General features: G+C 42.6%; 1 protein-coding gene and 1 pseudogene across 2 annotated transcripts in view; both read right to left on the minus strand.

The window, feature by feature from the left end:
- The window catches only part of PRKCE (protein kinase C epsilon), a 469,174-nt gene that overhangs the window by 192,443 nt on the left and 249,927 nt on the right, over positions 1-26,804 (minus strand). The gene's annotated exons all lie outside the window — the stretch shown is intronic.
- On the minus strand, positions 13,889-21,519 carry LOC148758938 (heterogeneous nuclear ribonucleoprotein A/B pseudogene; annotated as a pseudogene).

The following is a 26,804-nucleotide window of genomic DNA, read 5'->3' on the forward strand; positions in this document are numbered from 1 at the left end:
GACTTAACCTCAGTCCATTGAATTTGGAGATGTGACATATGGACACTCGTAAGTGATTATCTTGCACAGCACAACTTTAAAACATATGCAATTTATGGATGAATTGTTCCCCACGGCTGTAGTTATTAGTCAGTGTCTAACATTTGGACAATAGACATTTATGTGAGCAATGCCCAAACACAGTCTAGGATAGGGGGGAGAGGGAATTTTATCACTATGCCAAGAAGACACTGCTGACCTCACACATGCATTGTTCTCTGACTTCTTCCTCCTAAGCCATTGTACATCTCCAAACTTTATTGGGTAAAATAGGCTAGAAAAGGAATATAAATTTCATTGCAAGGAATTTTGACTAGATAGTCCCACTCTGAAGAAATAATCCTAAAGAAATTTTTCAGTTCTATAGAATGCTGTCTACAGTAACAACCAGTGCAACAAATCTGGAAAACTGAATGTCTCACCATTGTTAACCTTCTTTGAACAAGAGCTCGAGGAGGGATGTCTCTGGGATTAGACAGTTCTGTTCTCCAGGACCCTGCCTTCTCTGCCCTTTGGACAGATGTTTCAGCCATACCCACTTTCCCCGCAAATCCTGGGAAAAGCTGAGCCAGCATGTCCCAAGGTTCTGAATTGGGTCATTTATAACCCATTTCATTTCCATAAAATTGAAATGAAAGATAGCCAGAAAACAAATGGGAAGGCAAATAGGCCGAGGGACCTTATTGCATGATTAGTTAGATTGACCAAGCGTGACTCACAGCCACTGACGATTTTATCAAGGGTCTCATGGGCCTGGAGCCCAGTGGTGGGAAGAGATTTAAGAGACACGGGGGCTCCTTCAGGCTCTTTTGCAGAGTGGGTCTGCAAACTCTGCTCACCTTGCTTGGCATTCAGCTTACATGCTACACCCTGGGAGGGCCTCTGTCAGGTTCATAATCAATTCTGGCCTTGAAAATGAGGGATTAATGGCAGCCCTGCTCATTTAAAAACCCAAAACAAGCTGTCCATATAGATCACTGCATCCACTCTGTTTTTCGGTTTCTCGTCACTGCCATCCGGTGCTGGCCTCGCACACAGGCATAAGTGGTCCTTCATGTGGTCTCATTGAAGGAGATGGAGAAGCCCCTCACCAAATGGCCTTCCCCACCAGTGCCCGCCATTCTACCATTAGCAAGTCATTCTTATCTCTCAGGAGGCTGTATAAAACAGAGACAAAGAGTCCTGGCTTTGAGGTCACATGTCTGGCTTTTAATTCTGGCCCTTACCAGCAGGACACAGTTACACAGCCTCACTGTAAGAGACCTAGAAGGATAATAGTAGTATATGCCTCATGGAAAGTACTCAGCGCCTGGCATGTAGTACATGCTCAATAAATGACAGCTGTGGCTTTGGCTGTTGCATCAGGTGACCCTCATAGGTTCTCCTCTAAGATCGAAATCTCCCTGGAACATGTCCCCGTCTTAGTGTGTCAGTGTGTCAGTGATTTCCCCGACTCAAGGGAGGAACCCATGGCAGCTGAAGGCTCAGGGAAGGGGAGGTTGGAAGAGGAGCAGGCAACGGCAGAACCTTTACTGGAGAGGAAAAGGGCACTAAAAGGCATGGCTGGGAGCATGAAGACAAGTGTCCCCACTGACTGAGGGCCTCCTCTGTATCCTTCACAAAATTGGTTTTGGGGGTTGGGTGGAATTTACCAACCTCAATCTCCAAGCATTTACAAGTGAGGTCACTGGAGTTAATTTTTTTTTTTTAATTGAGGATTAATTTACATTAAGTGGAATGCATAGATCTTAAGTGTACAACTCAATGATTTTTGACAAACGTAGAACAGAGCTGTCTTTTATGCACTGGCACAAAGACTTCCATGCAGAGCTCACACATCAGGAACACCCCGCCGGGGGAAACAGGGACCTTTCTCTCCAGTCCTGGTACCTGAGGCAATCTACAGCGTGCGGAATAAAAGTGGCATCAAGAGTTGGGAATGGAGTAAATGGAACTAGAGCAGTGAAGTAGAATGGAGAGCAGAACTGAGTCACCAACGAAGTGACTCAGTTCTAAAAGGCTGTGGTGTCAATGAATCTGGGCAAGAATCTGTACGGACTGGCCCTGCGGGGGTGTGGTGGTGGCCGAGTACTGGAATCGACTCATGGCACCTAGATTCTTCCCACACCTGACTCAGCCATCACTCCCCATCTGTCTTTGTGAAAATCACATCACAGCTCAGGGCCTCAGCCTCCACACCTTATAAAACAATGAGAGTGGACCAAACACTTTTGGGTGTCTTTTCTGGTTCCACCAACTTAAACAATCCTGTATTGATGATCTGAACAGGGTAGTTTCACTGCCTGGTGACTCCAAATTCTCCCTTGTTTACTTAACACAGACGGGTGCATTCTGCAAACTGGGGCTCTTGATAAAAAGAACACAGGAAAGCAGGCATGGAGGCTTGGTTTACACCAAGATAGTGTACCTCAGCTGACACATTTTGATATCCAGGTGTCTGGTGAGAATATTATATTCCTCTGTCCTTCTCAAAGACATGTGGGATAGTCGAACTAGAAAGCATTTAAGAAAAAAATAAAAGGGGTCTGGAAAGAAGAAATTCTTGTCTCCATAATCCCAAAGATTTGGAGTCTTTGTAGGAAAAGTAGTTCTCATCTTGTCTATCTAAATTCTAACTAACCTGCAAGGCCCAGTTCAAATGTCACCTCCTCCTGGGAAGCCCCTGGCTAGACGGGTCCATGGAGAATTGCTATGGCCCTCTACCTGCACCCCTTTTTACACACATGTACCCTGTACTATAGTTACATGCATGCAACTCCCATCTCCAGGCTGAGATAAAAGGTTATGGTCCTTTTAATCTCTCAGAGGCTGGTTAAGGTTAAGTGCTTTGTACAAAATCGTTTTGTAAAATGAAGAAACAGATGAGTCAGTGTTAGTCAGGTTTGGGGTAAACTGCATTATGTCCTTTAACAAAGGAATTTATCTCCTACAATATCCCAAAGTAGGAAGTTACCTAAAATGGGCTCTTGAATCCTGCTGAGTCTTCATTGGTGTGTCCTGACCCACAAGATGCAATCATTCTCTTTGGCTAACATGAACTATCGATTTAGAAGCTACTATAAAAGTTGAAAGGTTATGTGCAATAAATAATAATTAAAATGATCGTGTGTCTTTGCGTAGCACCTTGAAGTATATAAAGAAAGGAACTGTAGTGGAGGCTCACTTCTGGGGAGCGACAGTGAAAGCTCCCTCCTTAAATCATTAAAACACATTTTAAAGTACTCTTCTGTATGGTTAAATGATTTCCCGTAAGCATATATGGTTTTAGCACTTAAAAGAGGTTTAATGAAAACTAAAGTTGACAGAGTTTTGACACATAAACTAATTTAATTACACGTGCATTATAATAACATACAATGCATCGTAATGCAGTTTATTGTTGGAAAAAACCTGAATCTCAAGGAGGTTAAATAATGTGCCCAAGAGTTAATTGCAGAACCAAATAACAGTGTGCTTATGTAACAAAACATAGGGAAGAGGGAAATCTGTATTCCGCTCATATTCTAATCCTTTTTATTAGGACCTCGTTAGGCCAAGTTAACTTACCAAGTGCACACCCCGTGCTAGTGCCTGGGGCTCCCTGCCCGACAGCTATAGGGACCCTGCACATGACAGGGGCTGCATGTTCCTTTGGACATGACACATCGATGAACCACACAAGAGACTTAATCACAAGAGACTTATCAGCTAAATGGAGTCAAGGAAGGAAATGCCTATATTGCTACTTTTTCTCCTGTACAATTTGGAAATCATAAACCAAATGACGTTATTATCAATATTTTCCAGGATGCACGCAGATAAGCACCGTCTTTGGCCATAAATGTTTCTGTAATTAGTGTCTTTGGAACTTAACTAGCACCACACTTCATTCTGTCAACTTGAACAGGTGAAAATAGAATCAATGTCTTATTGGACCTGCCTCGATGAACATGAGAAGTAAAAAAAATATTTGCTTTTAATGTCTGGTTCCTACACGTCTCCCTCTAACCTAAGCAAGAGTACTCACAGTCGATGGCCCCTGCCAGGGGTATCATGCCTCAAGAAAAAGTACCTAATTCCGAACAGCAATTAGGTTTGCTTTCCAAGACTTTGCTTTGAAAGATATTTGGAAAGACAGAGCGCACTCAGGCAGAACTTCCATCTAACGGCAGCAGTCTCTTGCCTAGGTCGCCTGTTTTAATCAGTATAAAAGAGCCAAACCTCCCCAGAAACATGGGGCTTTTATTCCAGTGAACAACCTCCCCATAATCCATGCATTTATCACCTTCTAGCTAGAGCCAGCCTGGAAAGGCTGTCATGTCATCATAAAATCCCAGAGCTCAAGTGGACCTTAAAGGTTATCGAGGTCAATACATTTCCCTCATGAGAACCCCTCTCGGCTCCTGCCGTGTATCCCTGAATTGCCTAGTGAGCAGGCCTCTACTCACTTCAGAATAAGTGACTGTAGCTTGGCGGGTCCTCGGTCCCTCGACAGATGGAATTGTGCTGGCTGAATCGTCCCTTCTTTCTCCCTTTTTTAATTCAACTATCCATCCTCCAAGGCCCAGCTGAAGTCCTGCTCCTTCTTCGAAGTCCTCCCAGGTGACCCATTCCCTCCTGGCCCTCCTTCCTCTGAACTACAGTCTGACATGTTATAAATACCTGTCTATGCCGAGTCTGACTCAGGTCTGCATTATCTCCCAATCCAAATACTAAGTATCTTAAGGCTGGACACCCTGTCTTTTCCTCTCAAGTCACCTAATCTACGGATGACTACACCGGTGGTGTCCACCCAATACTTGGAGGAGGTGCAGAAAATGTCCTGGCCACTTCTCTTCAGGGTGCACATGCCATAGGCTGACTTTGAGGCGCAGGTCTGATGCCAGACACCCGAATGGATTTACTCAGTCAGCAAATGGCCACGAGTGCTTCTCCAAGGGCTTAACCTGCTACTGTTTCTCGCTCCTGTCTCCAGAGTGGGAGTCCCTGCTTTAGGTTACCATACAAGTCATCTGTTCAGTTGACAACAGGTGTCTATTAAATTTTCAGTCACTGTAGGTTATTAAGCAAAAGGCGCATGAATGGATTTGAGAATAGGTGGTGTGTGTGTATGTACATGAATGTGAGAGTAGGAGAGAGTGTGGGAATGTTTTGTTGGTGAGTGTGTGTAGGAGTGAGGGTGGGCATGAAGGTGGGTATGTATGTGTAATGTGCAGGTGGTACGTGCGTGCGATATGGGTGAGTGACAGGTGGATCAGTATAATTATGTGAGTGTGCAAATGCACGCTGTGTGTATAGAGTGTGAGTGTGCACGCACAAGTGTATGGACATGCCCCTGGACACAGGAAGCGCCTCTGCTCTTGCTCTGATTGAAATGCTCTCTGCATCTTCCATTCCTTCCTGGACTTACTTGGACTGACCAAGCCAGAGGTCTACAAATATTTTGGGCTGCAAATACCAGTAAAAAATTTTTGATATATAGGTAGATTTTCTTATAAATAATAAACATGTACTGTTAGAAATCCATATGTTAAATATTACAATGAAATCATTTTCTTTTTATTTCTTAGTTAAGAAAATAAATACAAATGAAAGGTCTATTGCTTCTTTCCCATATTCCAGTAGCTCATGTTGGAGGCCACTCCTCTGAACCACAATGGCCCCTAATCTGGGTTCTCACCCCAATCCTACACATGCGAGCGCGAGCGCGCGCGCGCGCGCACACACACACACACACACACACACATCCTGATGAGGCTTTGCATTGGATCACTCAAAGCAAATGTCAGGTGATGGACTGGAAATGGGATCTGTGTTCATTTGCACATCAAGAGAACCTCAAATTTGCATTGCTGATGCCAATTTCTAGAAGTCAATAGACTAGGGACAAAAGGAAGAGGAAGATGCAGAGATGAGTTCTAACACATCAAGTCAACCAAATGAGGAGACTCTTTAAGGTTATATGGGGGTGGGGGGGGTGTTTATATGTTTTCTGAATGTACTTGAGGGCTAGCATGGTGAGGGGCTGGGTTACACATCTCAGAAACGACAGCAGATTCCCGTAACAATTTACAACAAACATGCCTGCAAAGTGCATTAGCTAACTACTGCTGGAATAACTTAAGTAAAACATTTTTAAAAATTCATTGCATTTTCTCTTAATGACATGGAACTGAGAATATCTCTTTGAAAGCCTTAATAGTTCTCTAGAGAGAGTGCCCAGATTCTACTCTGTAGGACAGTATGCTATAAAATGATGAAAAGACAGCAAAAAGGTCATCTCCAAGGCCTGCCCACCTGACAGGGGTAAGGCTGATTAGGGAATGAAATGGCCAAACCCTGAGAAAGCTGGTGGTGCTGGTTTTATATGCGCCTGTCTCTTGTCTGTCATTACTGGGGTGCTACCAAGATAAGCTCTTGAGATGTTTAATTAATGACATTTTACGCTTGTATCAAATTTCTTTCTCCAAGTACCCCTATATCCCTGATTTCACTGAAAACTCACAGTGACCGTATAAATGAGGCTCAAATGAGTTTAATGCATAGAGGTCTGGTTTTTTCTGTTTTTGTTTTTTAATTTTCCAGGAGAAGAAACAACTTGAAGAGTGACCGTCCAGCACCTCCTCCCCTGGCGGGGTGCTCTGGGCTGGATTTCACTGGGTTGGAGCCAGTGGGGAACTGGCTTACTGCGAGGGATTCCTGAGTGTTGACTCAGCCACAGAACTCTGAGAGGGCAAAGAGCTAAAAGTGCCAAAATGAGTTACGGATGAGGTGCCCACCATGCCTGACTGGGTGAGAAGACCAGCCTCTGCCCTCAGGGGTTTATAATCTAATGTCACAGTGGGGCCAATGTTTTTGAGACTTGTAAATGAGTGAGAAAGAAAACTAGTACAATTTTGTAAGTATATGGTTTCTCAGCTTAAGAAAATTTGTATATTTGTTCCTTTTGTTCTGAAAGTCGTTGAATAAGGCATGATACAATGAGTTTATGATCAACTAATCAGGAAAAGGCAACATTTAGGCAAAAGAGAAGGGGTCCATAAGTTAGGAAAGAATGCACATTGGACGCCAGAAAAAGTTTGCTAACTGAATCAACAGCTGCCACAAGCACTGGTGGGGGTGAGAAGGGTGGGTAATAAATGTTGAAAGGATCCCAAAGGTCAATCATGCCAGAAAAATGAGAAGTTCAGTGACATTCAGGGTGAGTATGCAGAGAGAATATAGGTTCTGATTCGCCCAAGAGAGTCCTAGATTTTGCCTCTTTTCCCATAGTAATTATGAATAGTGCCACCTTTTATTCTCAATTGTGTCCTTTCTTGAAGGATAAACTATGAAATCACAGTTCTCAAAAGCCCACAAGATGCACTGAATTGCCAGATAGTACCTCGTTCAGCCAAGCTGTCTTCACTGGCTTCTATATGTGTACAACCTCTCCAAGGGGCTAAAACACACCCCCTCAGCCTGCCCTGAGGTGGGAAGCTTCCATTTTCTCCTGAGTGGGAGGTTACAGTTCTTACTTCTTTGATTCTCGGGACACACTGTCTCCCTAGAATACAAGAAGAAGGGGTGGGGAAGGAGAGAGAAGAGGCAGAAGGGAGAGGGACAGCTGATATTTGGAGGTTGGGGCCGTCAGAGCGAAGTGAATAGTGAGTAGAGCTCTTTCTCACTGTAGAGAAGCCAGCGAGGAAGGTGAGAGGACCTGGGTGCATCGAGACTTGTGTTTCTGCTCCCAGATTCCACAGCCAGTTGCTGAACCTCAGTTTCCTCGTCTCTAAAATAGGGGATAATAATATCTGCCTTCCAGCATTAGTGTGACCTTTAGAATATAATCATTATAAAGAATCAGGCACAGAGTAGGTACTCAATAATGGTAGCGGTGGTTGGAATGCTGATGTGTACCTACGAGGAATTTTCCTAAAACCAAACCACCTAAAATACAAGGTCTATCAAGTTTTAGCCTCCACCCTGCAACATTGTGGCTTAGGTCACCGTCAAGCAAAGAGACACAGGAAGTCAGGGGTATGCAGTAGGTGACCTTGGTGGTGGGCCAAGGGACACAGCTGTGGCTGAGGCACCAACAGCATCTGCTACAAACCCCCAAGCAGGTATTCTTATTCAAGTACAATTATAAAACTACACACAAAGGGAAAGTTTTTAAAGGAGTAGATTTTAAAAAAATGGATGGAAGTTGAATCTTTTCTTCCCAAAGGGGGTCACCCTGCTCATCCCCTGGGGAGCCTATCTCCTCTCTCATGATCACTGCCCTTCCCGGACGACCCATAATAAATATTTAAGCATCTGGGGCGCTCAAAATACAAGCCCTGGAAGCCTCACATCCATACCAGGCCCAGGTCTTGATGCTGGAGATTCAATGCACAGCCCTAGCAGGTGTTTGGCAAATGCCTGCTGACTGTAGAGCAGCCTGAAAGTGTAAGGGGCACAGGCAGAACAATAGCTTTTGTCCCTGCCACTTTTAATAAACACGCGCACCTGTCAGAGCCTGTGGGTTGGAGGAAGTCCCCCAGAACTGGGAGGGACCATATACAAACAGCAGAAAATCCATGGACTCCAAAAACCACACCTCACAACTGAAGCTGAACGAGCCTTTTGGACGCTTAACGGTTAAGAAATAACAGCAATAAGCAATCAAAGGTTATGCACAACGTCTGCTTTCATGGGTTGGTGCAGGGGCTGCCAGCGGCCCACTGCATTTTCTGGCCTTGGTGTAAGGAAAACCTGGCTGCATTTTCTAAACACGTCCACCAGGGCCACACGGGGGCGCTCGAGTCAGCGCCTTGGATCTGGGTTTCCTGCTGCTTCCTCTGGGTAAAGACGAGGCGGAGGAGGAGGATGACGGTGAGCGGAGAGACGCTACTGGATGATTCGCTTCTTGGCCTATCGCCACCAAGGCAGTGACTCAGGCTGATCGGCCTTGGGTGTTTCAAAACTATGTGGGTGCCGGCCCAAAAGGCTTCCCTCTCACTTTCTAAGTACTCTCCCAGCACAGTGGCCTGGGGCACTGCTTGCTGTTATTAGGGGGAGCGGGGGCGGGGTAGATTACGGGAGGGTGGGGGAGAACTGAATTAATAAACGCAATTTACAAAGAAAATAACCTCCTAACCTGCCAACAGGGGAGCAAGTGAATACCCGCAAAGGAGGATCTTGGAGGACAGTTGGCTGGGGGTGGGGGTAATGGCCTGTTCTTCCGTGTGTCACCATGGTGTCCTTGGCATGAAAGGCATGCTTGCCCTCAGCGCCTGCCAGCTTCCGTAAAGCCTCCAGCCTGAGATGCAGGGCAGCTGGCTCCTAAGCAGAGCAGTGCTAAGCATCTGGAACACAGGATCTCCCGCACCCACAGCCTTCACCTTCATCACCACATATACACAGGTCCACTCCCAGGGGACCGACCAGCAGCCGAAACACCCAGCATCACCAGGCACCGCAAGGCAAGCCTGGGCTCTGGCTCCAGGGTACAGGTTGGCCTGTCTTAAAGATCAGGGTGGATCCCCAAAGCACTGATCCAGCAGATAAATTAGGATCACAGAAGAATTCAATAAGCTGCAATTTTTAAAAACGATTTTGGAAAAGAAAAGCACATTTTAATTTTTTGAAAACATGGAGCAGAATGCAAATTCTGAAGTATTAATATTGTTATTTTTCTAAAAGACAAAATAGTACTTCAAAGAATTCCTAGCTTGAGGCCAGCTGGGGGGAGGGGGGTTCATTCCCCTGTGCCCGCTTATCTGTGATGAAAAACCAATTAAATAAAAAAAAATCAATTAAAGCAGAGAATCATGCTTAAAAAAGATATATATATATATATATATATATATATATATTAAATATTTTAACTGACAGCATATATTCAAACTTAGAATATTTATCTGAAAACAAATATATATACCCATTGGCCAATAACAAGACCAAGGACTTCATGTACTCTCATAGATAATATGATCATCTATGATTTCTATTTAGTGGAATTCTATTCTATTTCTCTATAGTGGAGCAAAAACTTGAAGATATTTAGGAAACAAACGGAATTTAGAATCTTGTTAAAGCTTTATTATCTGCCCCCACCCCCAGGATTTTATCGTTTTCTCGCTCACATAATTCAACAGTAATTTTATTAGCAATGTGTCTTTCCAACACATTCCAACTGCGTTTTCACAGAAACTTTTTTCATGCTCATATTTCATTACTTTAAATGAGATTGAGTCAAATTATGTAATTACAAACAGGAACAAACACAAGTGACTTCTGATAAATACACAACTAAAACTATGAAGACAGAAGTGCATGGTGTTCTAGAGAACAGACTGCTACACTATAACAGAGCTTTCAAGTGCACTCTTGGGCGTCAGTCAGAGGCACTGGGAGGCAGAGTACATTTAGTAAGTCAGTAAAGAGGAGACAGGGTAAGAGAACATCTCTCAAACTTTGGTGGAAATGTCTGAAAAGTCACAGACTTGTCATTTCTAACATGGCCAAATTTATTAGATATAATTTATATGCAACTCTTCAGAAAAACAAATATGAAACCCAAGCAAGGAGCACCTTCACCCACATGTGCTTCCACCAGTCACCTGACCCCGTTACCCCTGGTCCAAGTTAACATGGTTTTACTACAAGGCTGCCCAAATCTTAGCCTTGCACTGCAAACAACCCAGTTTACCTAGGATTTAAAAATTATTCCCAATTGAAAAGGCAGTCACATTAAGTGAAAGCTAAAACAATAAAGCTTTTGGAAGAAAAACTAGGAGAATATCCTCATGATCTTGGTGGGGGGTGGACAGTACTTTCTTCAAATAGAATACAAAAAGGGTTAACTATAAAATTTTTAAAAAAGGATAAATTTGACTACATTTATTAAGAACTTCTATTCATCAAAATATATTCTTAAGGCGTGAAAAGACAAGTCATAGACTACAAGAAGGTACTTGCAATTCATATATTCAACAAAGAGTCATATCTGGAATATATAAAGATGTCCTACAAATCAATAAGGGAAGACAATCCAATAGAAAAATGGGCAAAAGACTTGAGCAGTCCCTACTAAAAAAGGACATCCAAATAGTCAATAATCACATAAAAGATGCTCAACAAAATGCAAAGTGATCAAACAAATGCAAATTAAAATCAGAATAAAATCGAAGGATGCACGGAGAAAAAGAATGTTATATATACATAAAATGGAATATTATTCAGCTTTGTAAAAGAAGGAAATTCTGGCACATGCTATAACATAGATGAACCTTGAATACATTATGCTAAGTGAAGTAAGCCAGTCACAAAAGGACAAATACTGTACCAGTCTACTTATATGAGGAATTTGGAGTAGTCAAATTCATAAAGACAGAAAGTAGAATGGTGGTTGCCAGGGGTGAGAAGAGGGGTAAATGGGGAGTTTGTGTTTAACAGGTACGGAGTTTCATTTTGGACAAAACGAAAAATATTCTGGAGATAGATGGAGGTGATCACTGCACTATGATGTGAATGTACTTAATGCGACTTAAAAAGGATTAAAATGGTAAATTTGAATGTTATGTATATTTTACCACAATAAGAGAAGAACATAATTACACCGAAACACATCCACCAGAACAGCTGAAAGTGGAAAGAGACGAACAATATACCCCGTTTTGGCAGGGTTGTGGAGCAATTGAAACTCTGACACACTGTTGGTGGGAGGGTAAGTACAGCCATTTTGGAACGCTGACAGCATCCACTAACGCGGAACAGCTGCAACCTATGACTCAGCAGTCCTATTCCTAGGTATGCATGCAACACCAATGTGTACATTTGTTCACCAAAAGATGCGAGCTAGAATGTCCACAGCAGCACTATTTGTACTAGCCCTGAACCGGAAACAACCACACGTCCACCACTAGAATGGATAAATGTAGTTCCACAATGGACTATTCTACAACAATGAAAATGAACAGTCTATACACGAGAACATGGACAAATCTCACACACATAATGCTGAATGAAAGCAAGCAGATACAAAAGAATGTATACCATATGAATCCATTTATTGGAAGTTCAAATCCAAGTAAACTTTTTCTTAGCTCTTAGAAATGAAGACGGCAGGAAGAGGGGGAAAATGACAAGACAATGCATGGAGGGGGCTGGTCATTTCTAGCTCTTCGTCTAAATGCTGATCACATGGTCTATTCACTTTGTACCCTTATGAACTATGCATTATTCTGTGGGTTATGTCATTTTAATTAAAAAAAAATGACATGAAAGAACAAAGTCAGTCATATGCAGCACTACGTATAATGAAGTATTCAATAATGGAATATTTAAGACACAAGAGTGTGGGGAACTAAGCCATAATGGAACACTGGTGAAGTGAAATAATGCATGCAGCTTCAGCTAGGGTGTAATTCACCATCAGAGAGTCATTTAGGAGTGGGGAAAATTGAGGTCAAGGAGCTAATGGCACCAGAAGGTGTTAGAGCATTTACCACCAATGTCGTTCATCTTGGCATCTAATCACATGTTTGTTATTTAAATGTCTGATGAGTGTTCCTCTTAACTGTAAGCTCCCTGAAAGCAGGGACTCTGGTGACACTCCTCTAGCATAAATCAGAACCTAGCATAGGGCCAGGCATGTCACAAGACCCAAAACACTTGTTTAATAACAATATACCATAATACTAGAATTATATGACAACAATATAAGAAACATGTTATCATCTAATGCAAGGACTTAGAAATGTAAGAATATCTATCCAGGGGCAACTTTATAATAAACAAGTAGCTTGGGCTTTGAAGCATGACAGAACTTGGGCACAGTATGTAATCTGCCTGGCCTCTGCTCTACAATCTCCAAGTGAGGGTATTAGTGACCTCATAGGGTTGGTGTGAGGTAATAAATTATGAGATAATGGGGGACCAGGAACACAATTATGTGGCAGCAGCACACAGGCAAGCATAGTAGTTGTCTTCTCCTAAACCCCGTGTACGCTTCTGACCCTAAAGAGAAGACCGGAAGCGAAATCTGGATATTTCTCCATGCTTCATCTCCTCACATCTTCCTGAAGCCAGCTGCTTGGAAACTGCACATCAAGGCTGTCTGATCTGTCACCAGGTATCCCCTCTGCAGCCACAATTTTGTCTTTCATGAGCCAGACGTCTCTTCGTTATTAATTTCATAACTCACGTCTTGATTCAGTTCCATAACTCATGAATAACTTGATAACCCAGTTAGGTCAGGGATTGGTTATAAAAAGCATTACAGATTTTTAAGTACAAACATGTACTCGATGCCACACTTAACTGTTATAAGCCTCTTCCCCAGGTCTGCCTCCCATGAAGTCCCTTTTCTTCCCTAACCCAACGCCCACATGAGCCTCCTTCTGCTGGAGGAGGCAGGTGCTGAGAGCTCTCAGCTTTGCTGTGACCTTCACAGATGTCAATGTGGGTTTGGATGGGGAGCCCAGAGACTGAGATCCAGGTCAATTTCTGCCTCCCTCTGCCTGTGAGATGCTGGGCTACCCTTTGAGCTTTGGTTCTCTCCTCTGAAAACTGAGGAATTGGATATTCTGCTTCCTTCCTATTTAGATCATTTAGGGTTCTATGACAAGTAACATAGACTGAAAAAAGCAGGTTCAACACACAGGGGAATTTATTGGGAGGACGCTGGATTGTCTCATGGACTCTAAGGAAGACCTGAACCCCAAGCCACAGGAAGAGCGAAGTAGAGCTGCCCAGAATACCCCAGTAATGGAGGTTGTGGAGTTGCCCTCTTATCAATGTGACTGAGCTCTAGGCAACCACAAATTTTTGAGTCAATGACAAACAACAGATGAATTAACTAAATTCTAGGTGGAATCAATCATGCAAGTGATGGTGACATATTCCCAACTGTAAGGCAGCAGAGTTCATTATGGAGTAATGGCAACTGCTGAGCCCTCCACAGACCAAATACAGCCATTCAAATTGGAAGGTCGGCAGCGAGAGCCTTCCTTGGAGCCACCTGTGTGGGAGGGCTGCCCCACATTGTGGATTACCGGATGGTCCTTTTCTCCCTAGCAAGGGGTAGGGGCAGGGAAGGGCTCTCAACTTAGGTTCTGAAGATGTGCTCCACGTTTGTAAGATTTATTGAGCATCCAATACGAGCCAGCAGGCACTGTCGAGATCTGCCAGTAACTAACCATCTCATGCAGGTCAAATTTTCTGAACACCTTTAAGCATTCATTTCTTCATTTTAAAACTGATCAGTACCGTGTTTCCCCGAAAAGAAGACCTAACTGGAAAATCAGCCCTAACATGATTTTTCAGGAGGACATCCCCTGAACATAAGCCCTAATGTGTCTTTTGGAGCAAAACTTAATATAAGACCCGGTCTTATTTTAGGGGAAACACGGTACTAGCACGTCATCTTCAAATCTCTTATCAACCCATGTGCTTTTCAAACACTGAAGCTAACTTTCCTGTTTTGAATTAACTCCATGACATCTTGTTTAGCTAGCTTTAGAGTCCTCATGTCCTCATTGAGGGGTGTCACATTGTGGGGACAGAGCCAGGAGTGCAGTTTCCAGGCTCTCGGACTCACGTGGAAAGGTGCTGGCTCAGGTAGTAAATGGCCATCAGCTGTGGCTAGTTGGCCGTCAGCTGTAACCAGTGAGCCATTGGCCACTAATATAATGCCGTGGGTATGCTAGCAGCAAATGGGGGCTAGCAAGAAGATGGTGGCTGAGCTAGCAAGCGCGGATTGCAGTTAGCACAGCGGAGTGCAGTTAGCAAGTGAGGTTGGTTGGCTGGCAGAGAGAAGTGGACGGCAGGTTGCAGATAGTGTGGTTCCTGCTTCCTGTGTCTCCAACCCAGCCGCCAGCGAGAATATAGTGGTATGACTCCCTTATCTATGGCTTCGTGGGTGTTCCTTTTGGGCCTCACCATGTCCTGTGTTCTTATGTGGGGAGCGGGAGCTGAGACCTCGCATGACACCCCGCATGACCCACGTGAGCAGTAAATCAGGTGACGGATGAGATGGATGGAAGTGTCTGACTGCCAAAGGACACCAGCATCAGATCTGAAGAGCATCTCTCATACTTATTTTTCAGAAACCAAAACATTCCCCCTTTGGTTTATCCATTTGTGGATTCACTGAATGTCTCATTTATTCAACAAGTAAGTATTTGGTGCTCACCTTGGACCAGGCATTATGCGGGGCACAGGGTGCTCAAGTGCTATAGGAAGTGCAGACGCTCCACGCTAGTCACACACAATACAACACAATCAGGGAGGACTGAGCATGTGGTAGGAGGACGGGAAGAAGCCAGGAGGAACAGCAAAGCAAGAGGCAAGAGAAGGAGAGGACGTAATAGATGGAGTGAGGTCCTGGGGATAGGGTGGCAGATGGGAATGGAACCGGAAGAAGACAGTATTCCCTTCAGTTTTTTTGGGAAAAAAATCCCTAAAAGTTAAACAATTTCCAGGGCAGCAAGAACCCTTTGATAATTTGAGTCTTCTAAGTGTTTGGATTTGGAAAGAGTCAGAAGTGAGAGCTTTCTTTACCATCTTCACATCTGGCCACGCCCCTAGACACTGTTTCCTTCTGCCCAAAGGGCCAGCGGCTCTCTACATCTTTTCTCTGAGGCTCCCTTAGTCTTAGCTTCTGCTGCCCGAATTCAGTCCCACGGGAGGATGAGTGGGAATTAAACATGGTTAAAAAGCCACAAAAGGGAGCGTACACAAAAGAGTAAAATTATTTATACACGGGCATCTTCCACGGGGGACATCATTTCCCTATCACTCTTCTATGTCTCAGACTAAAGCTTAAGCACAACTCAGTTTTCGCTTTTCCATTCCAATTAGCTGCATATTTTTAGCACGTGTTATATAAGGCTCATCTGCCCAAATCCGTTGGCTTGGGGCCTTTCCTTCCTTTCATTTCACTGGTAGATTGACCCGCGTGGTGGGGTGACAAGTCTGTAAATAGCCTGCCCGAGGAGGGGTGGATGGAAAGAGAGCTCTTGAGATGAAGTGAGGGTTTGTATTTGGCATGCCAGAGCTAAATCCATCCTTTCTAAAAGGGGAAAGCAGAAAGAACACACAATTCCAAATGGAACTGCCAGGCATTAAAGGCCTGCTCCACGTACAACAAGCACGTGAAAACGAGAAGCACCGCTGAGACAGGTGGAGCTGAGCACCCACCCAGAGGACCCCCGCCTGCCACGGAGAGGGCCGCAAAGTTAGCCAGCCTCAGGTACAAAACGCTCCAGGGCCTCCATGAGCTTCAGAATCCTCTAATGCTGGTTGTACATGTACTATACGCACGAGTTGCAGGCCTTTCTAGGGAAAATTTAAAAAATGCTCATCAGCACTATCGATTGAGAGGCAGGAAAAAGCATGAAGTGGGAATGAGAAAAACCTCACCCCCACCCCATCTCTGTCATCAGCTCCTATTGTTCTAGGGATGACACTTCACCTCTGTCAGGACCAGCATCCTTGTGTTAAAAACATCTATCATCACTTCTATAAACAGGGTTGCAGAAAGACACAATGAATGTGTCCAGAAAAGTATAATGTTAAATTCAAATGTAAAGCATTGTTGTTATGAGTCTAAACTTTAATCGATGATCACACGCCCTGAGTAAAATTTGCAGATGGTGCTGGGACTAAGCCATCTTCTCTCAGAGACCACAACATAGAACAAGTTTCTCTCGAACCAGAGCCTAGAGAAGCATGGAGGGAGGTGACAGGGAACCCTATAAGTCAATTTCAGGGCTGCGGTGCTACCTGAGAGCCCAGAAGACAGACACCCATCCCCAGCCCTGGGTTCACTGAAGCCAAGTCCACAGACACGGGGATGCTTCAGCCCTCCATCCTCTTCTTCCTCCTCCAAGTTATGCAACAAGGCAACCACTACCACAGAAGGCACACCTCTGAATAAAACTTGGGATGTTTCAACGAGTCCCTGAAGTCACTATGGAAAAGTCTTTCTAGAGCGAAAGAAAAATAAGGCTGTATTTTTGCCTCAGCATCCATCAGCAGTTAGCAATGATATGCTTAACCAATTTAATGAGAAGACAAATATTTGAATTCAGTGCAGGAGAGAGTACCAGCCTCCGGGAGATGGAGGTGACCTGCTGATTTACAGTTCTGGAGATGGAAGCCCTCTCCAACGCCCCTCTGGCTGAGCTACAGAACGGTGTAACGTATGTCGGGCTGTGTACATTTGGAACAGCAGTTACTGACTAGTGCTTAGCGTGCCTGGGACCTGGTTAGGCACTGGGATGCTGTAAAACGTTATGGCCTTTGGGTCAGATGAGCCTGGATCCATTTGGCTTTACTAGGTGACTTTGAGGGAGGTAGTTATTCTGTTTATGCATCTGTTTTCAATTTTGTAAAACGGTGATAATAATACCTGCTTCACAGGAGCTTTTGGGGATTAAATCAGATGATGTGTATAAAAATACACATTTTTTAAAAGTGTATATAAAAAGCACAGGGCCCAGCACTTTTAGCAGGGTTTAACAAACATTAATTTCCTTCACCTAGGCTCCAAACCCAGGAAAACTAAACTAAATGTGTTAGTTCTCAAATTATATCTTCACTTTTTTTGGCGGGGGGAGGAGGGAGGGTTTACATTTTTATTTCAAAAGATTGGATAGCTTCAATATCCAGGTCGTGGCAAAATCAGGACACGTGTAAAATACCTTACAATATATTAGATTCGCAAAAGGTACCAAAAAGTACGGTAAAATGAAGACTTCCATTACAGGAAATGTATGACACAAATAATATAAAATTAAAAGGTGACACCGGTTTTCTAAGACAGACCTCTTTATAACAAGGGTCCATAGGTCCAGGCTGCAGGGCAGCAATGGGAAGCAGACCCTCCCACCTGGTTCAGGGTGACCCGTGATAAAATCAGCCCACAATGCCGCTCTGGCCTGAGACTCCACACGCTGCCTGAAACAACTAGAGCTCTGGAACTATTAAACAGGAGGGGTGATTTCCAGGGGGGAAATTTTAAATAGGGTGCACATGGGACAGGCCATAGAAAGGATGCCAAGTTAAATTTGGTACATAATTGTTTGTGTTCACTCGTATCCAAACAAAGCGTGTGCGGTTGGTCGGGCACTCCTGCCGAAGCCTCAGTAGAGCTTGGACTTATTCTGATGGCCACCACATCGCGGCTCTCCCCATAATTCGTACTCCCTTGACCTCCACTTCCACTGCCACCACCGCTGCCTTGGTTCCTTGGTTCCGGTGCCCGTAGTCCCCAGAGCCATACTGCTGCTGCTGCGAGACCCTTTGGGCTGGGCCACCTTGATTTCACACTTACTTCCACTGATGGTGTGGAATTTTTTCTCTAGAACCTTCTTTACAGGATCCTCTTCTTTAAAGGTGATGAAAACAAAGCCTTGCCTTTTGTTTGACTTTGGATCCATTGGAAGCTCAATGGCCTCAATCTCCCCAGACACGCCAAAGTACTCTCTGATCTTCTCAGTGGCTTCGGGATTCAGACTCCCCACAAAAATTTTCTTTACTGGGTCCGTCTTCATGGCCATGGCCTTTTTGGGGTCAATGGCACAGCCATCCAGCCTGTGCTCCTTCTGATCTAGGACCTTCTCCATACTGGCTGCATGTTTGAAGAGGATAAACCCAAACTCTCTTGACTGGCCAGTGTTGGGATCCATTTATATTGTACAGTCAACGACCTCTCCAAGTTTGGTAGAATAATCCTTTAGGTCCTTTTTGCTGGTATCCCAGCTCAGGCCACCAACAAACATTTTTCTGAAATGGAACGATGAGACACATGCCAACAAGTTCTTATAAGAAAGCTGTGATTTTAGGACTGGTGCTGGCAAAGCTTTCACTAAAGATTATAAATAAAGCCACCATTGGGAACAAAGGTCTACCCCTTAAACCCGAGGGCTCTACCTTTGGAAGACGTTAACCAATCTCCATTACCCTCCCAAACTCAACCTTGACCCTAACAAATCTTCAGGAGACTGCACCTCTGAAGATATGCACCCCAGACTGGGCGAGGGAAACGAAGGACATCGTGGCCAGGGGTACAGGCTCTGAGCACTCACAACTGGAAGTAATTTGTGTATTAACCATGTATCCAAAGGCTATTGTCCCTGCCCGTCTTCACCACCTCTGAGCACTAGCTCTCAAGGAACCTGAAACCGCTTCTATCTTTACTTTTTAATATCCCTTTTCTCTAACAACATCACCCTCCATACACACAAACACACTCATACATGCACATATCTACATTCTAACATCTCTGACTATCCAACTTTTCAGCCCAAACTTATAAGCTCAAATTCTATTTCCATGTTTTAATTTCTCTTTCTGATGCCATGTTATTAGTGTATAGAAACACTTTTTTTTTTTTGTATTGACTTTGTATCCTGCAACTTTAATGAATTCATTCATTAGTTCTAACAGTTCTTTTTTTGATGGAGTCTTCAGGGTTCTCTCTATATAATATCATGTCATTTGCAAACAGTGACAATTTTACTTCATCCTTTCCAATTTGGATGCCTTTTATTTCTTTTCTTTTTTTTTTAATTTCTCAGGCAAGGACTTCCAATGCTACGTTGAATAAAAGTGGCAACAGTGGGCATCCTGTCTTGTTTCTGATTTTAGAAAAAAGCTTTTAGCTTTCCACCATTGAGTAGGATGTTAGCTGTGGGTTTATTGTACATGGCCTTTATTATGTTGAGGTACGTTCCCTCTATATCTGCTTTGTTGAGAGTTTGTATCATAAATGGATATTGAATACTGTCTAATGCTTTTTCGGCATTTATTGAGACAATAAGATTTTTATCCTTCATTTTGTTAATGTGGTTTCTCAAATTGATTGATTTGTGGATGTCAAACTATCCTTGCATCCCTGGAATAAATCCCACTTGACGACAATGTATGATCCTTTTAATGTAGTGTTGAACTTGGTTTGCTAATATTTTGTTGAGGACTTTTGCCTCTATGTTCATCAGACATATTGGCCTGCCATTTTCTTTTCTTGTGGCATCCTTATTTTGGTATCAGGGCAATGCTGGCCTCATAAAATGTTTTGGAAGAGTTCCCTCCTCTTCTATTTTTGGGAAGAGTTTGAGAAAGACTGGTATTAATTTTTCTTTGAATGTTTGGTAGGAATCACCAGTGAAGCTGTCTGGTCCTGGACTTTTGTTTGTTGGGAGGTTTTTGCTTATTGATTCAATCTCCTTAGTAGTAATTGATCTGTTCAGATTTTCTATTTTATCATGATTCAATCTTGGTAGGTTGTATGTTTCTAGGACTTTATCCTTTTCTTCTAGGTTGTCTCATTTGTTGGTGTATAATTATTCATAATAGTCTATTATGATCCTTTGTATTTATGTAGTATCAGCTGTAACACCCCTCTTGCATTTCTAATTTTATTTGAATCTCTCTTTTTCTTGGTGAGTCTAGCTAAAGGTCTGTCAATTATGTTTATCCTTTCAAAGAACCAGCTCTTAGTTACCTTGATCTTTTCTATTTTCCTTTTAGTCTCCATTTCATGTATGTCTGCTCTAATCTTTGTTATTTCCCTCCTTCTACTGACAGAAGTAGGGAAAACATCTCTTCAATAAATGGTGTTGGGAAAACTGGACATCCATATACAAAAGAATGGAACTGGACCACTACCTTACACAATACTCAAAATGGATTAAAGACTTGAATGTAAAACCTAAACTCATAAAATTCCTAGAAGAAAGCATAGGTGGTAAGGTCCTTGATGTAAATTTTGGCAATAATTTTTTGACTCTGCCACCAAAAGCAGCAAAAGCAAAAACAAACAAGTGGAACTACATTAAACCAAAAAGCTTTTGCACAGCAAAGGAAATGATCAACAAAATGAAAAGGCAACTTACTGAATGGGAAAAAAAAATTTGCAAATCATGTATCTGACAAGGGGCTAATACAAAATATATTTAGAAGCTCATACAACTCAATAACAAACAAACAAAACCCTAAACAATCCAATTTAAAAATGGGCAGAAGATCTAAATAGACATTTCTCCAAAGAAGACATACAGATGGCCAACAGGTACATAAGAAATGCTCTACTTCGCTAATCATCAGGAAATGCAAATCAAAACCATAATGAAATATCATCTCATACCTGTTATAATGGCTATTATAAAAAAAACTAGAATAACAAGTGTTGGCAAGGATATGGAGAAAATAGAACCATTGTGCACTCTTGATGGGACAGTAAATTGGTGCAGCCACTATGGAAAACAGTATGGAGGTTCCTCAAAATACTAAAATAAATACCATATGATCCAGCAATTCTACTTGTGGGTATTTATCACCCCAAAAGAAATGTTAACTAGAAAAGATATATGCATGCCCCCCCGCCTCTGCCATGTTCACTGCAGGACTATTTACAATAGTGAAGATGTAAAACCAACCTAAGTATTCATTGATAGATGGATGGATTAAGAAATTGTGGTATGTATATACAATGGAATATTTATTCAGCGATGAGAAAGAAATTACATCTTGCCATTTGCAACAATATGGATGCATCTCAGGGACACTATGCGAAGTGAAATAAGTCAGATGGAGAAAAACAAATATCATGTGATATCTCTTATATGTGGAGTACAAATATTTTTTTAAAATTAAAAACCAATTTCATAGATGCAGAGAGCAGACTGGTGGTTGCCAGAGGAAGGGGAGAGAGGGTAGGAGAAATGGCTGAACAGTTTTTCTTTTATTTGTTGTTGTTGTTTTTTAGTTTACGAAAGTTGAATTAAAAATATTAACAAACCAAATCCAACAAGAATTATATACCATGACCAAGTGTGTTTTATCTCAATAATATAAGGCTGGGTTAATATCTAAAAAAAATGGATGTGATACACCATAATATTCAATGACAAAAACAATATAATCATCTCAGTACAGATAAAGCATTTGACAAACCTAACATTCATTCATGATTAAAAAAAAAAAAAAAAAAAAAAAAAAAAAAAAAAAAAAAAACCTAAGAAAAACACATACACTCAAAAAAACTAAGAACAGAAGGAAATTTCCTTAATCTGATCCAGAGAATCTACAAAACACCCCTATCTAACATCATTCTTAATGGTAGAAGACTAAATGCTTTCCTGCTAATATCAGGGGCCTGCTTTTGTCACTTCCATTCAACACTGTATTAGAGATTCCAATCAGTACAATAAAGGAAGTTGGAAAAAAGAAAGAAAATTAAAGGCCTCTGAATTGCAGAAGTAATACTGCCTTTATACACGGATGAACATAATCTTATATATAGAAAGTCTAAAAAATATTAGAACTAATAAACTACTTTAGTAAGGTTGCAGCCTACAAGATCAACTTATAAAAAACCAGTGGAATTAGACTGTATAAAAAATATACGTAGAGAAATACTATAGTTTAGAATTATTGAAATACTATATATTTACAAATATATAGAAATAATATTTTCATTTACTAGCAAAGGAAAATCTGAAAATGAAATAAAGAAAATTCAATTCACAACAGCATCCAAAAGAATAAAACACTTAAGAATAGATGTAACAAACAATACATAACACATGTACCCTGAAAACTACAAAACACTGCAGAGAAAAATTAAAGGAGCTCTAGATAAATGCAGAGAAATTCCATGTTCATGGACTGAAACATTCAATCTTAACAAGATAGCACTTTTTAATAATTAATCTTTGAATTGAAATCAATCCTTACCCAAATCCCCAGAGGCATTTTGTAGAAACTGATAAGCTGATCGTAAAATTTATATGAAAAAATAAAGGACTGAGAATAGCCCAAACAATTTGGATTAAGAAAAAAAAAAAAAGAACAAATTTGGAAGCCTCATACTACCAAATTTCAAAATTTACTACAAAACCACAGTAATCAAGACAGTGCGGTACTGATGCAAGGATAGGCCTATAGCTCAATGGAATAGACTTGAGAGTCCAGAAACATGGTTATGGTTACTCAGTGCTCAACAAAAGGGCCAAGACCCTACAGAAACGAAAGCGTCTTTTCAATAACTGTTGCTATACGGACACAATGATGGATTGGACCCTCACCTTATACATACGAATTAACTCAAAATGAATTATGAACCTAAATCTCAGAGCTAATTTATAGAACTTGTAGGAGATATAGGAGAAAAATCTTCAAGATCTTGGAGTGGGCAAAGAGTTCTTAGGACACCAACACATGATGCAGAAAAACAAACAAACAAAAAAACCCTGATAAATTGGATTTCATCAAAATTAAAAATTTTTGTGTTCTAACAGATAGAAAAGATAAGGTGAGCCAGAGTGGGAGAAAATATTATAAATCTCACATTTCATAAATGATTTGTATCTAGAATAAACCACTAAAAAAAAAAAATCATTCTATTTCCAGAACCCCTTTCTCGTGCCTCTGACCCATAGGAGCCTCTTTGTCTGAACACTTCTAGCCATGACTGTCCATGCCACTCATTTGCTACTCACTGACAAGAGACACAGCGGTGCAATTAAGCAAAATGAAACAAAACACTGGCTTGCACATGCTCAGAATCTCAGTCTTTCAACTGAAGATAACTATACCTACTCTGTCTACCTCACGGTTTTGCTTTAACCTCAAATAAGATTACCTGTACAGAAGAGCTATGTAATCTGCTAATACTATATGAAGTACAGGTTTCCTCTTCTTCACCACCCTCACCACCGCTGTCACCATCATTGTCACCACGCCTACCTCCATAATCATCACCATCATCACTACCACCACCACCCCCATAAGCAGCATCATAACTGCCACTATCACCATCATCATCACCAACATCATCACTCCCTCCATCACCATTACCACCATCACGATATCATCATAACACACAAAGGATCCTTAGGATGTGGGCACTCACATAACTCATTGCATTCACTAGCTCCTTCCTGGCTTGCGGGGTAATGGAAATTTCTTTGTGTCAGGCTTTTCTTTGAAGAAAGTGCTTATGTATGGCAGCTGCCCTGAAACAAGGCATGGATAACCCCTCTGCTCCACACATCTTTGGCCAGGGCCCCAGAGAAAGGGAAATTCAAAATTAGCCAGCCAAGTTTCTGTGCATATCATTGCAACCCCCAGCAAACTCAATCCGCTTTTGAGCAGTACACTGAAAATTCATGCTTGCCAACCTTGTCATTTCTCAAAATTTGTGAGTTATTTATACTGCAGAAGTCTGTGAGATTCAAGTCCCCAGTTTCCTAGGATGTAGGAGGAACTGACACAATGCTATTCTAGAAACTCCCAACCAAAAGTGGATGGTACTGAGGCTTCTAATATTCTGCCTCACTGAATCCTGCCAATCTGATTCCACCCACCTAAATTAGTCTTGATTCCCCCCCTGAACCCCGCCCTTGGGGTACCTCTGCATCAGGGCCGGAAATGTCTACCCTATCATTCTGTCTGCTTATGGAAAACCTTGAAGTCCTTGCCCCGGTCCCACTGGTCCCTAGAAGTCGGCTGAGGTTTTCCCAGACCACGATGATTGACTGCAGTTTTCTCTCATCAACATGATAGATCTTAGCTCTTGAGAAGAGTAACTTTGGTCTAAGTGATCCTTGATCAGCCTGTGAGCTCCCTGAGCTCATGCTCCAGCATTCTCCCTTGGGTTCAGTGCTGAGCTGGATGTATCTTAGGTACACAGCAAATACCTGCTGATAATAAGTGAGCATAAAAATGCAGGATGCTTAGAGAGGTCAGGCGAAATGAGGATCAGGACAATTTGCTAGCTTCCAGGGCATGTAAGAAAGAAAAAGGGGAGCACCCTCACCTTTTGGTATAAGTTATACGAGCAGGTCTCAAAAATGAGAAATTGGCATCTTCAAGAATAGTCCTCAAGCTCTGGTTGCCCAATATGATTCTCCAGATATTTCTCTGCTTTAAGATTTTAGCAAGCTTACCCTTGAAGTAGGGTTAGATACCATTAAAACATCCTGCTCACCACTGCCTGCCCTCGTCCTCTTCAGGATGCCTTGGTTTCCTCTCCTGAGACCACCTGAGAACTCTGGCTGCTCAGCCCTGGCTTCCATGGGCCCTCAGGCTGGTTCCCTGTCCTCTGTACTCAGAGCTGTCCATATCCCAGCTGGCTTATGAGCCCTGAAGCATCCAGGGCTCTGCTGGTTTCTGCACAGGCCAGGCCTGGCTTTGGCAACTGGACTATGTCCTCCTCTATATCCGTCCTCAATCCAAGTTCCAAGGTCTGAATTCAGCCTCACTTCTCCCATCAATCGCTTTCTGTGGAACTCTTTGCTGCAATCAGTACTGGTCAAAACACTCATTTCTCTCAACACTGTGTCTGAAGCCAGTAACATAGCAGTATCTCTAAGTAACTTTTACCAAAGGCTTTAAATGCATTCACCCCTTAAAGCATTAAAACAACCTAACGAGACAGGGTGGTGGGTACTCATATTTTCTTCTTTTTTCTTTTAAGCTGTTGTCTTTATACATGTTTTTCTTTTTTTTTTATTTAGATTAGTTTCAGGTGCACAAAACAAAGTAATACTTAGATGTTTATAATTTATATCCCTCGCACTGTGTCAACCCCCCTCCCCCCATCCACTATCCCAATGGCTGGGTACTGGTATTTTCCCTGGTGAGTTTAATAACTAACCCAAGGTCCCACTTCTAGGAAGTGGCAGAGCCTGGATCCAGCCTGGGCAGGAGGCTGCATCCCAACCTCCCTGCTATCCTGCCTCCACAGAACACCCACCACAGTGAAGAATGCTTCCTTTCAACCCACCCCAACAATCACTGTTTTCTTAGCGTCTCCTCTGCCTTCAGTCCTTCATCTTTCTTTTCAAAAACAACTGGTCTGGTAAAGAAAGCCTCAAATTTGGCATCAGGATTTCTTTGTTCTGGCAGTAGATGTATTTGTTTTATACTTTTAAACAAAAGTATATTTGTTTCCCTTTGTTCTAATCATCAAGAAATGAATTCCTTAGCAACTAAATGGCCAGGCCAAGGATGAAGAGTCAATGTCACTGCCCATTGCCCACCCACAAGGAGAGGTTCCCATGGATGTCTGTGACAGACATAAGTCACAGGAGGAGAAGGGAGAATGTAGCCCAGTGGGTTGGGTCCATTTGTTTACTGGGAACCAAGGCCTGTGGAGGGACTGCTCACGCTCAAACTCTTTTTCTCAATCTCTCTCCCTCCCTCCCTCTCTCTCTCTCCCTCTCTTGTTTCCTCCCTATCTCCAAGGAGCCCAGGACATAGCAAACTCATGTTTAAATGTTGATTTATTCATGCCACTCTTCTAAAAACTTCCAATAAACTCCTCGGCCTGCATTGCCCACTGCACCCAAGAACATTTAGCTCTGGTGAGTGTGGTTTCCACACATTCCTACTGCATTCCAAGCTCACTCCAACCACTTCGCCTTTGCTTACAAGGCTCTTCCTGCCTGGAATCTCTCCCTCCCTCTCCTCTGCTCATAGAAATCCATGCTCCAAAGCCAGCACCAGCCCCACCTCCCCATGGAGCCTTCCCAACCCCTTGAAGCCTGAGGGGGGGCTCCCTGCTCTGCCTTCCTACCTCACTGAAGCTTTGTGCTATAAAAGTCAACACTTAATTATATCCCACCATACGTTGTTCCACACGTGTCTTCTCAACCAGTCTGGGGGCAGAAGTCACGTGTCTTGTGCTTCTGTATCTGCCATAGCGCCTGAAACGGGGCCGAGAACACAGTAAAGACGAAAAACTCACTTAGCCGGGTTGATGGAAACTAAAGATGTCCCTGAGCTCT

This window comes from Rhinolophus sinicus, chromosome 2 (assembly GCF_057876585.1).
Source record: "Rhinolophus sinicus isolate RSI-liver-muscle chromosome 2, RSI-T2T, whole genome shotgun sequence".
NCBI classification, from domain to species: Eukaryota; Metazoa; Chordata; class Mammalia; order Chiroptera; family Rhinolophidae; genus Rhinolophus; species Rhinolophus sinicus.